Source organism: Falco naumanni, chromosome 8 (assembly GCF_017639655.2).
Source record: "Falco naumanni isolate bFalNau1 chromosome 8, bFalNau1.pat, whole genome shotgun sequence".
NCBI lineage: Eukaryota > Metazoa > Chordata > Aves > Falconiformes > Falconidae > Falco > Falco naumanni.
In genome coordinates this window covers 24,840,967-24,855,908 of record NC_054061.1, presented here as the reverse complement: position 1 = coordinate 24,855,908, position 14,942 = coordinate 24,840,967, and the positions used below count along the sequence as shown (strand labels likewise).

The window sequence follows — 14,942 nt, the reverse complement described above, 5'->3', positions numbered from 1 at the left end:
GTCAGGTACCGCTGGTAGGCTGATCTGACCGGGTGGGTTTTTTTCTACTGATTAAAAGGAAAGTTACGTGTCAAAATGTCCGAAATAGATTAAAATGTAAGGGGGCAAACTAAATGCCTAACTCAAGGAAATACTGGAAGAAACCTTGTAGAGAATTGCAAGAATCCAGAAGTAAGAGTTTGGGCATTAATGCCGAGTTGAAATAAGTGTCCTCTACAGAAGTAGGATGTTTACATTAAAATTGTTTTTCTCTGCTTATTTCTGGAGCTTAATTACATCCTCTGTAATTTTTAAAAGACAGTTTGACTGCTCAGTTTATTAAGTACCATGGTGCATGCTGAACCATGAAGTAGGCCATGAGTACGTATTTCAGTGGGGCATCACGGTTAAATGGTGGTCAGCAGAGAGTGTGTGTCATCTCTGCTTCACGCTGGAAGGATACCCACAAGAAAGAGCTCTCCTGAAAGCTTTGCTGTCTCCCATTTCTAATTTGTACATACATGTCTTATGCGAAGCAGTAATTTTGTGATCAAGCTGGAAAGAGTTTGAGAAAGCCGTAATTTGATGGGTTGGAAAGAATGAGAGAAAAGTAGAGTTGGACTGATACTTAACAATACTGTGAAGAAGAATTTAAGGTAGCAGCCATAACTATAGTTCTTTCTAATAGTTTGCCATTAGTTTTGTGTTAGCTTGTAAAAACAGGATTAATTTGGTTTTAAATGTGAAAAAATTCAACAGCGATAATCATTGTCAAAAGCGGCAGATACGTGTTGTTAGGAAACACATTCTTTAAATGTGCGACTCTCTTTTTAGTTAGTTTACTACAGACAAGATTTGGACAGCAAAAGACTGTCCAGCAGTAAAAGACATAGTTTTTGTTGGGTTTTTTTTTTCCATGACAGTGCTTCCTTTCTGAACCTGAGATACCATTGATCTACTTTCATCTGTACATGAGAACCTATAGCAACTTCAGGATTATGCTCCTGATGTATGTAGAGCTGCAGATCTGCCTGCAACTTTCATGGCCTACAGCTGATGAGATCTATTATTTGTTAGGGGGGATTGAACACTTTAATTTCTTTGTGTTTTAGTGTTAAAAATAGGTATGATTTGATTTAATATAATTGCTCAGTAAAGTACCCTAACAATTCTAAAGCTGGTCAGAATAATTCAGCGTCTTCTCTTACTTTAAATCTTAAGAGATAAACTTACTAATAAAACCTTCATTTCCCCCTCCAGCTCCGGCAGCCAGGTCTGTGCTGGAAAGACAACTGCTGCTTTGGGGAAATAGGGTAGGGAAGGTTCCCTCCTCAGGAGCCACTGGTGGGGCTGGGGATTCCAAGTTGTCAGACGCAATCCCTGCATTTCTGCAGCACCTAGCGCAAAGGGGTCTAAGGCTAATTTGGGGCTTCTGGCTGCTGTCACAGCAACCTTCTAACAACTAAAAGAACTGAATCTCTTCAACCTGTGTTAAGGCAACCTCTGTTAAGGAAGACTGCGTTATCAACACCTATAACTAAGGGGCAATACAGATTTCTTTTGTTTGGTTTTTTTAAGCTGTCTTTGCTGCTATTATGAATAGGTATTTATATTTTCTAATTGCTTTTAGGAAAACTTTGTGTGTATTTTTCAGTTCTTTATCTTTTGAGACAAAATTAAGTGATTGCTTTCCTCTGTATTCCAGGTTAGTGGCTTCCTAGGCTCTTGGGCAGAGAGTTTGTTTTGAATTAGCAAGGCACCTACCATAGCAAAATGTAGCCTGTGCTAGACATAAAGATGCTGTTCATGCCAGACTTATATTTGTCTTTAACAGTCTTTCCTTGGAGTTTGCTGTCTTACCTTTCTTTGTAGGTGAATGTGTTAGTTTCTATTTAGACTAGGTAGGCGGATGTTTGAAGAGAATCTTTATGATGCAATACTTTCAATAAATGAACTTTTCTTTGCTTGGAGTCCTTTCATTCTTCTGTGGCTGTGGAGGGATCAGTCTTTGAAAAAAAAAAAAAAAAGCACTGAAGATCTTGGCATAAGTAACAGTTCACTCAAAAATGGAATGCCTTGGTTTTCAGCTGGGTAGTTTAATTCGGTTTGTCAGTAATTTTTCTTTTTTTTCTCTTTTTTTTTCCCCCCTGCTGTTACGCATGGTCGTTCCTTGTATGTGGAAGATCAGTAACTTTAATACAGTCCATAACTACAAAGTTAGTTTCTGAATCAGCAGCGGGTGCTTATCGTGGATGTTCCTTCTGGAAAGCAGCAAACCAGGTGGGTGGCCCCTTGTGCCCATCTGGAGCCCCACTAATGTCAGCGTGTCTTTCTATGGGCTTAAGAGACCACACGCACAAAGCAGTTTCCAAGAGAAGAATCTCGTCTATTAATGGCTAGGGACACAAATGTTGAAAGTGGCTGAGCTTCCTTTAAAAAAATATTGTTAAAACTTTTGAAGAGTGGGAAGTTCTGCTTCTTCTTTTAGGCTTGTTTGGTTTTTCAGGGGCTTGGTTTTTTTGATTGGGTTTTTCTAAGGACCCTGTATTGATTTCTGCTTTGTCCCACTGGAAATGGGTATCGAAGTTATCATTGATTTCAACAATAAAAAGATACAGGATACATTTTTTAAAATGTTTTTATGTCATTAAGGACCTGCTTATTCTTTTTTAAGAGTTATTTGAATATTTGAAACCACAGGCTTTCATTGGCATTTCTTTGTTTTTATTTTAGGAAGTATTGGGTGGAATAATATTGCTTAATTAGTTTCAAATAGGCCTGCACAGGAACCAAGGCTTGTATTAGTAACAACATTTTGGAAGAGCATTTGAGACAGTTTTCAGAATGCTTTAGTTTTTATCTATGTAACTAGAGTTAAAACAAGTGGGATGCTAATAAAAAACAGCAGTTAAAAAATTTAAGAAGTGTGGACTCCTTTTCTCTCTTCAAATTCCAAGTTTTTTATTATAGTCATACCTATTTTTTTTGTGAATCATCTAGAAAGGAGTTCAGACTTCACACTGTTTCTGAATAGAGGTAAATTTTGTCAAAACCACTCAGACTACAGTGTTATTAAGTATATTAGTACATATGCATACATGTATGTACACAAATGCACATGTGTAAATACAAATGAGTGTGTAAAAAATTGATACTTTAAAACAGTACTTAAAATTAAAGCAACTGTGTGGCTCCAAAGATCTGTATTTTGAGGCTCTTACCTCTAAGTTGTTTTGTTTTTTTTATCTGGCACATGGCAGCAGGAATCAGTCATTACCATGAGATGGCTATTCATAGACCTTTGTGAAATGAGTTGATCATCTCAGTTTATCTGCAGCTTGACAGGTGTTCCCATCACAAAAATCTCCATTACCTCCTGTCCTCCCCATGGGAATGACTAAGGAACGCATTGCAGAGAGTGGCTTTGAGGGTTGGTTCATTGGGCTGGAGCTGGGGAACATTGTGGTGGGAAATACAGAGAGCTGGAGATGCCCAGGCTACATTTGTTACTTTGTTGTTTGTTTGTTCTTGGGTGTTTTTTTTCTGAAATCTTCTGTTTAAGGAGCTTTAAATTTACTTTAAAAATGAAATGGTAAAATGTCTGGAAATTCTTTGTAAGGTTTCTAATAACTTTCTTTATTAAAGAAGGAATAAAGGGTTTCATTTATTCCTCCGGTTAAATTCTTCGATGTGCTTTTTTCATTTTTATTTTTTTTATTTCTTCTACAGGAAGTATTTTAAAATAAAAAGCAAGCAGTATTTTGAAAATTCTTATCTCATCACGTTATCTGGTAGCTAAGACTTACAGAAGCAATATGTTAATTATATTATTCCTATATGAGGTAAAATTGAAGCCCAGATTTAAAAAGAATATATATTCTCATAATTTTTGCTTAGTCTACATTTTCAGTGACATTAAATCCAAATTTATTTTGGTGACTTGCTGAAGGAGGAGTAATCTGAAATGTAAATAGCATCTTAATATTAGGGCCCTTGGTTTGCAGCATCAGTAGCATGGCATCGCTAAGAAGAATTCCCAAGTGAGGGAACCAGAACAGTTGTCAATTGTTTGCACAACAAATCCTGTTGGATCAAATGGTGATATTCTCAACGTTTAGATAAAAAGAGGCTTGCAATAATGTTGCCTTGTACCCCACTGCCAAAGGAAACAAATGCAGTCTAAGTTAGGAGAAACATAAAAGTTGGCCAAATAGAAGCTAGGTCTACATATCATAAATATAGATAGGCTAATTTTTCCATTCATACTGCCTGATGTTACAAAACCACATAAATTTAATTTCAATTTGCCAATTTTAGAGTTTATTTTTAAGCTCTGGTAGATCATTGTCAACACATTGTTTAGGATTATCTGTTGTGACAAACTGAAGTCTATAAAAACGTGTAAAACATTTGGGTTTTGTCTTCATCCTTTAAGCTTTTACCCTCATGCATGCCTATTTATACACATGTGCGCTTGTATATATGTATATATGCATATATATGATTAGACCTGCTAGAATGAGTACAGATTTCATGAGTTTTGGTAGGACTCAAGCTGTAACATTGACAATAGCAAAAAGCTGGCACTGGCTTTATATTTTGACTGTTTGCACCTAATCCACTTTTAAATTATGCATATTTTAAAGGTATATAATTTTTGACTTTTAAGATTCTGATGCAATTAAGATTTTTACATCTGTTTAGTTTTTGTACGTAAGCATGCCATTGACTTAAGGAGGTAAATTTTATTTATAAGTATGTAAAAACAAGCACACAAAAAAAATTTTGCTGGATCCTCTCATCTAAACCCTAGATGAGAGGATGAATTTTTTGGTGTCTGCTGTTTTTGTAAGAAAACACTGTGAAAGTGGACAAGTGAGATCATTGATTAAAGAAACAAAGTGGTCAGAAATCTGTAGCGAGCAATTTTTTTTTTAGAACAAAACTTTCTTTTGTTTTTACAGGCTTGGGGGCAGAAGGGGGGATTTGTTGACCCCTCGTAATCTTTATGGGGAAGAAGCTTGGTTACAGCAAATAATAAGAAGGATCAGATTTAAGAGGTAGACATGTTGGTATAAATTGGTGATGCAATGGGGTTTTGTTATGCTGTTCTTCATCGCTACTGGATACGTGAAATGATATTGTAAGGTCTGCTGGTATTTCAAAGTTCAATAACTTTTCTTGATGCATTTTGAAGTGTTAAGAGAAAAAGCGTCTGGAAAATATTGTTCTTTTTTGCAACCATTTGTTTTAAAGTTTTCTGCCTGCCCTTTTTTTTTATTATTTTTTTAAGAATCAGACTGTGTTTCTCAAGGATAGCCCCCTTTTGAGCTTAAAATAATTTTCCTCAGAAGATTCCCATTCATACTATCTTAGGAAAGGTTAGGATTTTTAAGATAATGTTTAAAAATATTTTTCCTTCTTTAACATTTTGTCACATAGGAGTTCTTGCCGAAGGGATTCTTGGCTGTTTTAGAAACTGTAATCTAGTTAAAAGGTTTGTTTATGCTTCCCATCTCTGTTCTGCTGATGGTATTAAGAGTGCGGGCCAGAGCCAGGCAGCTAACTGTTTATAGCAGTCAAACTTCAATTAAAGCTGCAGCCTTCAGTTTACTAAATATCAATATGTTCGTGGCAGCTGCAAATAATTGCAGAAAACATGAAAGTAGAGTGGTGGCCTGTGATTTTTCTCTTTCTCAATAAATTCTTTTTCACTTGTTCTTTTCATATTTAGAATCCTGAATACACTTTCAGATTCAGAAGTGATTTGCACTTTGAAAGAAGCTGTCTATGAAAGGCTGAGATCTATATTTGGGACTGTATCTTTCAGAGGCAAAACATTCATTGATTTCAGTAGAAGTTCTGTCCTAAAGGCTGTAGAGTATGTTCCTCTGTATCAGAGCAGATACCAAAATTATTCTACCACAACCATTGCATAGGCTGTCGTCCAAACGTGAAGTGCCGTTGACTTTTGTCTACAAGGATAATTTAAATGTTGAGGGCTGTGAAGTCCCATATTCTCAGGGTAGCAAGAATGCGCTATATTTAGTGGACAATAACTCAAGAATTTGTGTGTTAAAAAAAAAAAAAGCAAACTAATAACATAGACTTCATTTAATACTTTCAACTTCAGGCTGATGTTTGGGTTTAAGGATTATGTATTTACAAATATGTGGATTGTTGGAGCCTTTTAAAACACGCGTGGTTTTCCTTAAAGTCTGCCTTGGTGCTATTAAGTAATGTAGCACGTATGCGTCTGTAGGCCATCTGAACTGAAGAAGCAAACCATATCTGGCCTGTAGGCTATTGGTTCCTCACCTCTGTTTTAAAATTAGTAAAATCATTTGCAGCGTGATTCATTTCTAAAAATTACTTGTCCATCTGTGCAGAGCGTACTAGCTATAAAGTTGCACTGCTCACTGTGGTAGTGTTGGTGTTTTTTCTGAAAGTTGCATTACTCTTGTAATGGCTTTGTTGTAACTGTTGTATCACACTTTGGCCAAGTTGGTTTTGTTTGATAAATACGTTTGTATTAGGCAGGTAGTAGGGGGTGTTATAATAATGTTGTGTAAAGTGATGTTAATTTTTTGAAATACCAGTAAAATTTTTATACTCTTAATATTTTGTTATTAAAAACCTAGATATGAAATCTTTAAGGAAAAAAATAAACGGTCTATCTGTTTTCACTGATGTCAGTGCTAAAATATTTATTAACTTCCTTGGGTGCTGGATCAAGCCCTAGATCTGAATTTTTCATGAGTTCTAACTTCACAAAGGTATTGGGGAATGAGCAGTTCTAACCATGTAATGATCCCAAAAGCTGGTTGTTAGGCAGCTTCTTAATCAGCTGGTATGTGGATTCCTAGTGGATCACCTTACAGATTTAGCTTTCTTCCTGTGCTTGTGGTTTTTGCTGGTCTCTTTCCCATGCTGCTTTTCTTAAAAACTTCACCGTTATGAATCAGTCTTAATCATTTTTTGTAACTCAAGTCAGTAGCTCATGCAAGAGTTCTGCTAAGAATCTGCAGACACATGGTGAGGTAGAACTTGACCAAAAGTCCTTTTTTATGTAAAAGGAGCTTAGAAATATTTCATGCTGGTAAAGGTATTCCTGTGTGTAGGAGCTACATCATTTTTCTTAAATAATAAGTATCAGAGCAATAACTGTTGTTCTGTCAGAGAATTGAGTATGTAAATTTTGTAGAACCTGTTGTTTCACATTTTTTCTTTTATTTGAAAACAGTCAATCAGCTTTCTCTAAGTACTGATCTGTGCTGAATAAAAGTAAGTTTAACCTTATTCAGGTTTTTTTGAAGTCACGGGTTTGCGACAACAACCTGAAACACTGTTATCCCATACTGGAACTGTTGGAAGTTCCAATTTTTAATGCTACTGCGTTTAACAGTAAAAACACCTGTTAATATTCAGCTTTTGCTAATTATTGCAAATAATTATAATACTTTGTGTGCACTGGAATTTATTTATAGTATCTGTATGTCTGGAATGTTTCTGAGCTGCTCTTAGGAAAAATGAAATGCCTTTTTGTTTCTCTTTTGGTGGTAGGTAGTCAAAATTCTTATGTAATATATGAAAATGTTCATTATAATGGTGGTGAATGTAAACTTACTCATTGCTGATGACTGGTGAACCTTACATTGAAGATATGTTAAAGCATCTCCAGTTACCAGGGTTTTGATAACGTTCTTTTTAGAGATTTCTATTTGATGTCCTAATGTAGGGTCTGAAAAAAGTCAGTTAGCATGTGTACTAGAGGTCTCCAGACATTTTTTTTATTAGGTTATATGAATCAGTATGTTCATCAAAAACCTTCAAATAATTGCCACTTTTTTTTGATCTCAGCATTAATCCCATTGAGTATAATCCATAATTGTTCTGTCCTCGGTTTGCATTGACTCTCCTGTTTAAGTTTGCTTTACTCAAATGCTATATTTTGCCCTAATAGAAATACCTGAGGACTTACTAACTGTTAGTTGGTCTAAGTAGTAGTGTCTGATTCAACTTGGTGATGTTCTCCTCCTGCATGTCAGTAGCACAGCGAGTTTGGAATGCCACAAATTAACGTGAAACTTCAGAGAATGCATTACTAGGTAGAAATATTTTTATTTTTCTGCAAGCAAAGGATGGTGAAGCCTGCTTCATCAGAGAGGCAAGTTCCCTGAAGCTGCAAGGTGCTGCCTGTGGATAAGTCTTACTGCTGTTTGCTGTGGTACTCAACTTTAGGTATACTTATTTTAAGGGAAGATGGTGTTTTGCTCACTATAAGAGAAAGGAGGATTGTAACTGAAAGCTGCTGGAGAGGTCTCGTGGTGTGGGAGTAGGAAGGAAACAATGTCAAGACGTTAGGAAGTAGCAGACTCTGGGGAGAGGGGTTGGTGGTCAGGAGTGAAGCAGTGTAGTGAATGGCAACAGAGAGAGAAGGGGGGTGCAACAGGGAGGGAGGTGGATGGAGGCAAAGCGTTTGGAGAAGAGCTGAAGGCTGGGGGGGTGGTGTGGACGTAGTCGGGGCCGGAATGAAAACCGGGAGGTGTTTGGGCAACAGGGGCTGTGTGGCTGTGTGTAAGGTCTTTGACATGGTGGAGGGGAGGAAATCTGGTAACGGACGTGATCGGAAAGGGAGATGGTGACTATTTATGGAAAAAAACCCTGGTAGCCTTACCAAAAACACAGTTACGAAGCCCCGTGGCTTGTGTTTTCACATACAGTATCAACTAAAAGTGCTGCTTATCACAGTCTTTGCATACAACAGTCTTATGATGATTGGAAAAGGGAAATAAATAGGCATCCCACTACTATCAGGCATATCTATAATCCATAATATTGTCACTGTGGCTGCCTAGAGTTGAGAGCGCTGTAAGTTGTTAATGGCTGGATCATTGGGTGTATCCAGACACCAGGCCCCAATGTTTTCAAATGATAAGTGGTATCAGTAGAAAAGAGGTGCTTAAGTATCTTTGAGGACTTCGGCCTACATGTTTAGGTTTCTAGGAGTTAAGTCTCTAGGCAACTAAATACATGAGTTCAGCTTTTTCTTCTTTGTCCTATTTCAGTTCTGTCTTGTGGCTGCAAACTCCATGTCTTTGTTGGAGTAAAGTATCAGAGAATTCTGCCGTCCTGTAGCATAAACAGTTCTCTTTGACAAAGACCTACATGTTTCAGTTTTCATTAGGAAAAGTATCCCATCGTTATATTCTGAAAAGGGTGGCTGGAATGCTCAGCATGCCTTCTCTGGCTTGCCATTATTTTGTTTACTTTGACTATATTCTTTCTTACTCCTCTCTTGAGTAAACAATTCTAATCCACTACTGTACATGGAAGTCTTTTTTTTTTTTTTTTTTTTTTTTTTGGGGGGGGGGGTGTTATTTATTTATGAACCTCCCTATTTTTTATGCATCCTTTTGACATCAGATGACCAGAAGTAAACACAGTATTCCTAGTGAGGGGAAACCACTGATTTATATGGATTATTCTAATCCAACATCATGCAAGCAAAATCAAAAAATAGTTTGACTACCTAATGATTCAGAAATGCAGAAGTGTTGCCAAAAATTTTAGCATTTGTTAGCTTTACACTTGAGCAAATGCATTCTGGTAGAGGATTTAACTTCTTTGTTTTAACTCTTATCTTCAGAGTTTTAAGGCTATGAATTTATTCCACAAAAAGACAGAAGCACATGTTTTACAATTAATAGAAATATTAACATTAGTTTTTAATTTGCTTACATTTTCTTTTTCAGATAAATATTTCTAGACTTACATATACAGGGACAAACATTCTTCCATTGCATATAGCCGCAAAAGTTGGGTTTTTTATTGAACAGGAGCTGTAAAATGATGTAGCATTTTCTAGTTTGAGATAATGGTCTGAAGCTTATGCCATAGGAAACAAATTCAGTATACCTTAGTGAGGAAAGGAGTATCTCTTGAATAGCATCAGTTTCTGTGTATTTTGAGTGCTTAAGTATTTCAACAGAAATGGGAACAACATTTTTTGAGGAACCTGAGCAGAAGCAGGAACCAGATGTGTTGATACTGTAAGCATTAAACAGTCTGCAGTTTAAGAATTATTCTCTGGTCCCTTTGAATTCAAGGACTGAATTATTTTATGTGCCTCTTCTGGACAGTGTTTTCCTGTGTATTTGTCAATCATACTGGAGCCCTGGTATTACTGTAATACAGAATAATAGAAATACTGAGGGGAATTTTTTTTTTTTTTTTACTTCTGTGAAAATTATTTTGGGCCTAATACAGGGGGATGATTTTACATAGTTCAATAAAGAATGGAAAAAGAAACATGGTAATTTAGGATGAACAGTAGAAGAGACTTCTTATAATGAGAGAAACTTGATTTCTAAATTTAATTTCTATTGGATAGCTTAGATTTGAATTGCTGATACTATTCTATATTAGCCTCTTAGCTTGGCTACAAGGGAATATTTTTGCTCTTTGAAAAAATTATCTTATTTTTTTCATTCCTTTTTTTTTTTTTCTGTTCAAGACAAAAAGCCCCACAAAATAAAAAAAAAACTGTCCCAAAATACTTAAATGTGTGTTTTTCTCTAAACTACAACAGCTGTACAACATTGTTTTAAATAAATATTCTGATACAGTTCTACCAAAAAACCAAGAAAAAGGGAGTTGTTCAGGCGCTGAAATAAAATTATCTGCAAACTAGCGAAGTTACATATGCGTTTTTCCCATGATTCAGCATTTGATGAAAAATATGTTAGTAAGTATTTATTTTAAGTTAGAAAACCAGATTTGAGAAAATTCTTTTTTTTTTAGATTTTTATGAGTAATATATAGGTCAGTTGACTATTTGACTTCAGAACAGTTCAGGGAGGAATCTAGCAAAGTGAAGATGCCTGTTGTGCATGAAATAGAAATACATGCTCAGCAACTGGATTGATCTTTGGTAATCTTTCTTGTTAGATGTTTTTCTCGCTATTATAAAATACAGAATTTTAAAATCAAACTTAATTGTTCTTTATAAAAGTGAAGAAAATTTTTACAACATTCAAATATGAAGTATTAAATGGGATATGCATGGAGATATTAGAAGTTTAAGAGTGGTGGCCTCAGTTTAATTTATAACCAGGGAGCTTTACATTACTTTTACTATGACTTTTATTTTAAAGTCAAGTGACTTTTTTTACATAGAAAAGTAACAGTCATACATGTCTAGTAGTTTTTTAATATTTTTTTTGTTTAGTGTTATGTATTGTGATTCGATGTTACCATTATAATATTAAATATTAATAACATGGTTTTGGTAAGAAAACTTCAAAATGTCTGGGCAGAATAATGTGTGTTTCTGTAAAGAAGGGAATTGCTTTCCTAAATTCGAATAGCATATGTTTGTGGGGTTTTTGAGGCTACTTCATTTGATGGTATTAGCTCATAGGCATTGCTTCCCTTTGAGATGGATGGGGCTTGTACCTCTCTGAAAGGTGAGCTTATGTCTAGTAGTGGAGTGTAGCATATTTTTCTCTGTGCAGTGGAAAATAAAAAGTTTATGACTTGGGCGAAATGCTTTCCCCGTTTTTGTAGAGTCTTGTGTGTTTAGCGTCCAAAAACCTTTTCATAAATAGAGCTATAGAATACCTAAGGCTATTCAATTCATCTTTTCAAGGGCAAAGGATTTTTCTTTTTCTTTCTTTTTTGAGGAAGGGAGCTGTCAGAACGAACTTTATAGTTTTTCCTTTGTTGAATTGACACTCTATAAAATTTTATTTTAGCAGATTCGATACAAGAAGGAAGAAAATGATAGACTACAAGTAGGGCACAGAAGAAAGTTGTAGGTTATTAAATCTTTTCAAGGAGAAAAGGAAGTAGTTCAGTGTGCTTGCAGAGGTTCCTGTGTCAGCATTTGAGAAGCCTGGAAGAGATTATCTTCAGCCAACAGCAGGTAACGAAGGACAGGATGTGAAGGGAACGCTGAACTACCAGCATGAAGGAAATTTGAGATATTAGCCTGTTTCAAAACTGGTTTTGCTTTAGATGTCGTCTTGCTCTGCAGTTCCTGAGCTGCAGTGTGAGAGTTTTGAGCATGCAGATTAAAAAGTGAATGCTGATGTCTTGAAATAGACATTTTAATAGGCTTTTTGGCTTTTTTTTTTGAGTGAATTTATCATTAAGGAGAAATGATAGCAACTCAACAGATAAATCGGAGCAAATTAACACTTCACAGAACTGTTTGGTTTTGGGGGGTGTTTTTCCTCCCCATACTGCTATCCACATGCATGTACATTTTACTGAGAATTGGCCCCTCTCTTGAGGGCATGGGCAGTATTAATAGAATTAGTTAAGGGTCATTTGGCCACAGGGTTCATGTCATAATCTGTCAGCTCAGTTCTCTCTGGCAGGTGAGCTGGGTATTTTGGCATGTGTATTGCTCCACCTGTGGCACTAGTGTTCTGCTCTGCACCCCACTGAGATTTCTCAGCTGGATTTTACTTTGTCTCCAGCAGTGAATTTGTCAAAGGGACGTCAACATTTTTTAAAAAGAATATATTAGTTGTCCTTCCAGCCCTGTGAATTGGTAATGCTTCTGGAACGTACACTAGAGAAAGTGGGGTGTGTACGTATTGAAGAGTGGAGCAGGTGGAGCCAGGTAAGCTGTGCTGAAGCTATCAAGTCTGTAAGATCAGTCATGCCCTTGCCAGTTGAGACTTGTGTTAGACTTGCATGTATCATGAGCATAATCCTTTACTCAGATGCTATTCTCACAGAAAATTGCTTGTTATTTTACTTGCATGGGATTGGCCTGGCTAGGTGCTTGACTGACACTGACCCTCTCTGATAATGAGGGTCGGGAGCAGGGTATAATAGTGTTGCGGAATATGCCTATGCAAAGGCTTACACAAGTACGAGCACGTCTGGAGCCTGCTTGCAGAGCTCAGTACCTTGACAGTGCTGTCTGTAACCCAGATGTGTATAGCTTGGAGTTGTGCTTTCTTGTTGCTAACTTTCTGAAGTCCTAACTGCTGTAGCCAGCCTGTGAATTAGTACACTGTAAAAGACTGCCTTACTGAAGCCCTCTTGCATGAGTATTTGCCATCACCTTTTTTAAGCGAAGGTACAGCTGATTCGATTATGTTCTTGCTTCTGCCTTCCTCTAGCCAGTGGCAAACCCTGGTTCTGCCACCGTGAGATGGGCTGCGCCTGCTTGGGGCTGAACTGTTGGTTCATCGGGTTACAACCAGAGATCTTGAGAGAATTATGGACAGCGTTCCATCAACCCCTTCTGACTTCTAGGAGCCACTGGCTCCTCTCAGAGGGGAGTTGTTACGGCAGGCTGGAGAACCCTGTAGTTTCTGTGCTTGGCTTCTGATGCAATGCATTTGAAAAGAGATGAAATCATACAGGTATGAATACTTGAGAACTTTTATAAAGCAAGTCAGTCATACATGGAACTTTTCTGAGAGTATGCCACTTATCCTTTGTCTAGCTAGGGAAATGAGAAATACTGTGAAAGCAGGTGAACATTATCAAGACTGCAGCAGTTTCAGGATCAGACCTTACATTTGGGGAACTTGTCATTTCTGCAGTCATGGAGACACTCATTAAATATGTCACATTCAATATGCAGTTTATTGAGCAGTTTACTGACAAATGACCACAAATGCATCTTGAGTGATAGCTCGTTTTGGAGAGGATGGCCTTCCCTGGGTTAATCGTGTTCATGAAATTTCACTTCTGAAGATTACTGTCTGGTAACACAGGTCTTGGTTAGCCATCTTCACTCTCTTCTTGGAACAAATACAACAGGGTTGCACTGGCAAGTGTGCGACTTCACACAGCTGGGAAGACCTACCATTGATTTATTTAGGCAATGGTAGGCCTATACTTTCTGAACGTGATTTTTAAGAGGAATATTCCAGTGTTATTTCAGAAGATTTTGCCCACTTTACACTTCTGTGACTACCATAGAGTTCCTGGCCATGCTTTAATTACAAACCTAGCAGCTACAGGATGATGTGCATTTCATACTTCAAGACAAAAACCCAACATGAGAATGCTGTTAAGCCAGTGTGATCTGTGTTGCTGTGTCGTGCTGTGCTCTGCAGCACAGAAAGTGTATGTGTAGTTGTTTTAATCTGAAGTGGATAGAAGATGCTGCTGTATTCAGGCGCTTTTCAAATGGGTGCAAGTGCCCAAGTGTGGGATAGGTCCAGGTGAGCACAGAACAGTGCTTTGGGTTTGTATCTTCCTTATGTGGAGATCTAGGAGAAAGCCAAGTGTGGTGATAAGGAGAATGTGCTGCTTGTTTGCGTAACCTTTGGGGCTTTGTTTTACATGTTGGTATTACAAACCCTTAGACTCTTCAGTAATGATATAAGATGGGTGCAGTTTCCTGATTCTTCTTCCAAAACTTAAAATGCTGTTGTAGTTTAAAAAAACCTAAATTAAAAATGGCAAAGCTTTAAACTAACCAAAAGTACATGGGAAAGATTTTGGTTTCTTGTCCACTGATAAGTTCGTAGTTAGAACAGTGTAGTAAAACAAAACCTGATGTAAAATTGTGCCCTTGGAGAAATTCTACAAGGAGTCCAGAATAGTCACTTATTCTGCACTGAGACTTCCACTAGATTTCTATATTCTACAGCTTTTCTAGCACAGATAAAAGGGCCCAGATCAATGATATAATTACCAATTTAGACCTTAGTTTCTATTTTTAAGTAAGTGATATCTTAAATTTTTGCCGTAGGGGTTTGGGAGCATCTTGTGAAGGAACATTTGTCCTTCGACTGTTTTGGATTATAAAGCCAGAATAAATACAGAAGGGAGAGCATACCAAATTTATAAAATATCAATCTGTGCAGAACAAAAGGATTCTTTTTATCTCCTGACTGGAAAATACTCCAATTCTTCCCCACCCCCAACAGAAGGAATAAATGAACAAAGAATTCAACTGAACTAAGACACCAACAGAAGCAGCAGCA

The 14,942-nt window shown here is 36.9% G+C and overlaps 1 protein-coding gene across 9 annotated transcripts in view; it reads left to right on the top strand.

Annotated features, from left to right (window-relative positions):
- MBD5 (methyl-CpG binding domain protein 5) overlaps nucleotides 1-14,942 on the top strand; it is a 145,248-nt gene that overhangs the window by 939 nt on the left and 129,367 nt on the right. The window lies entirely within an intron of this gene.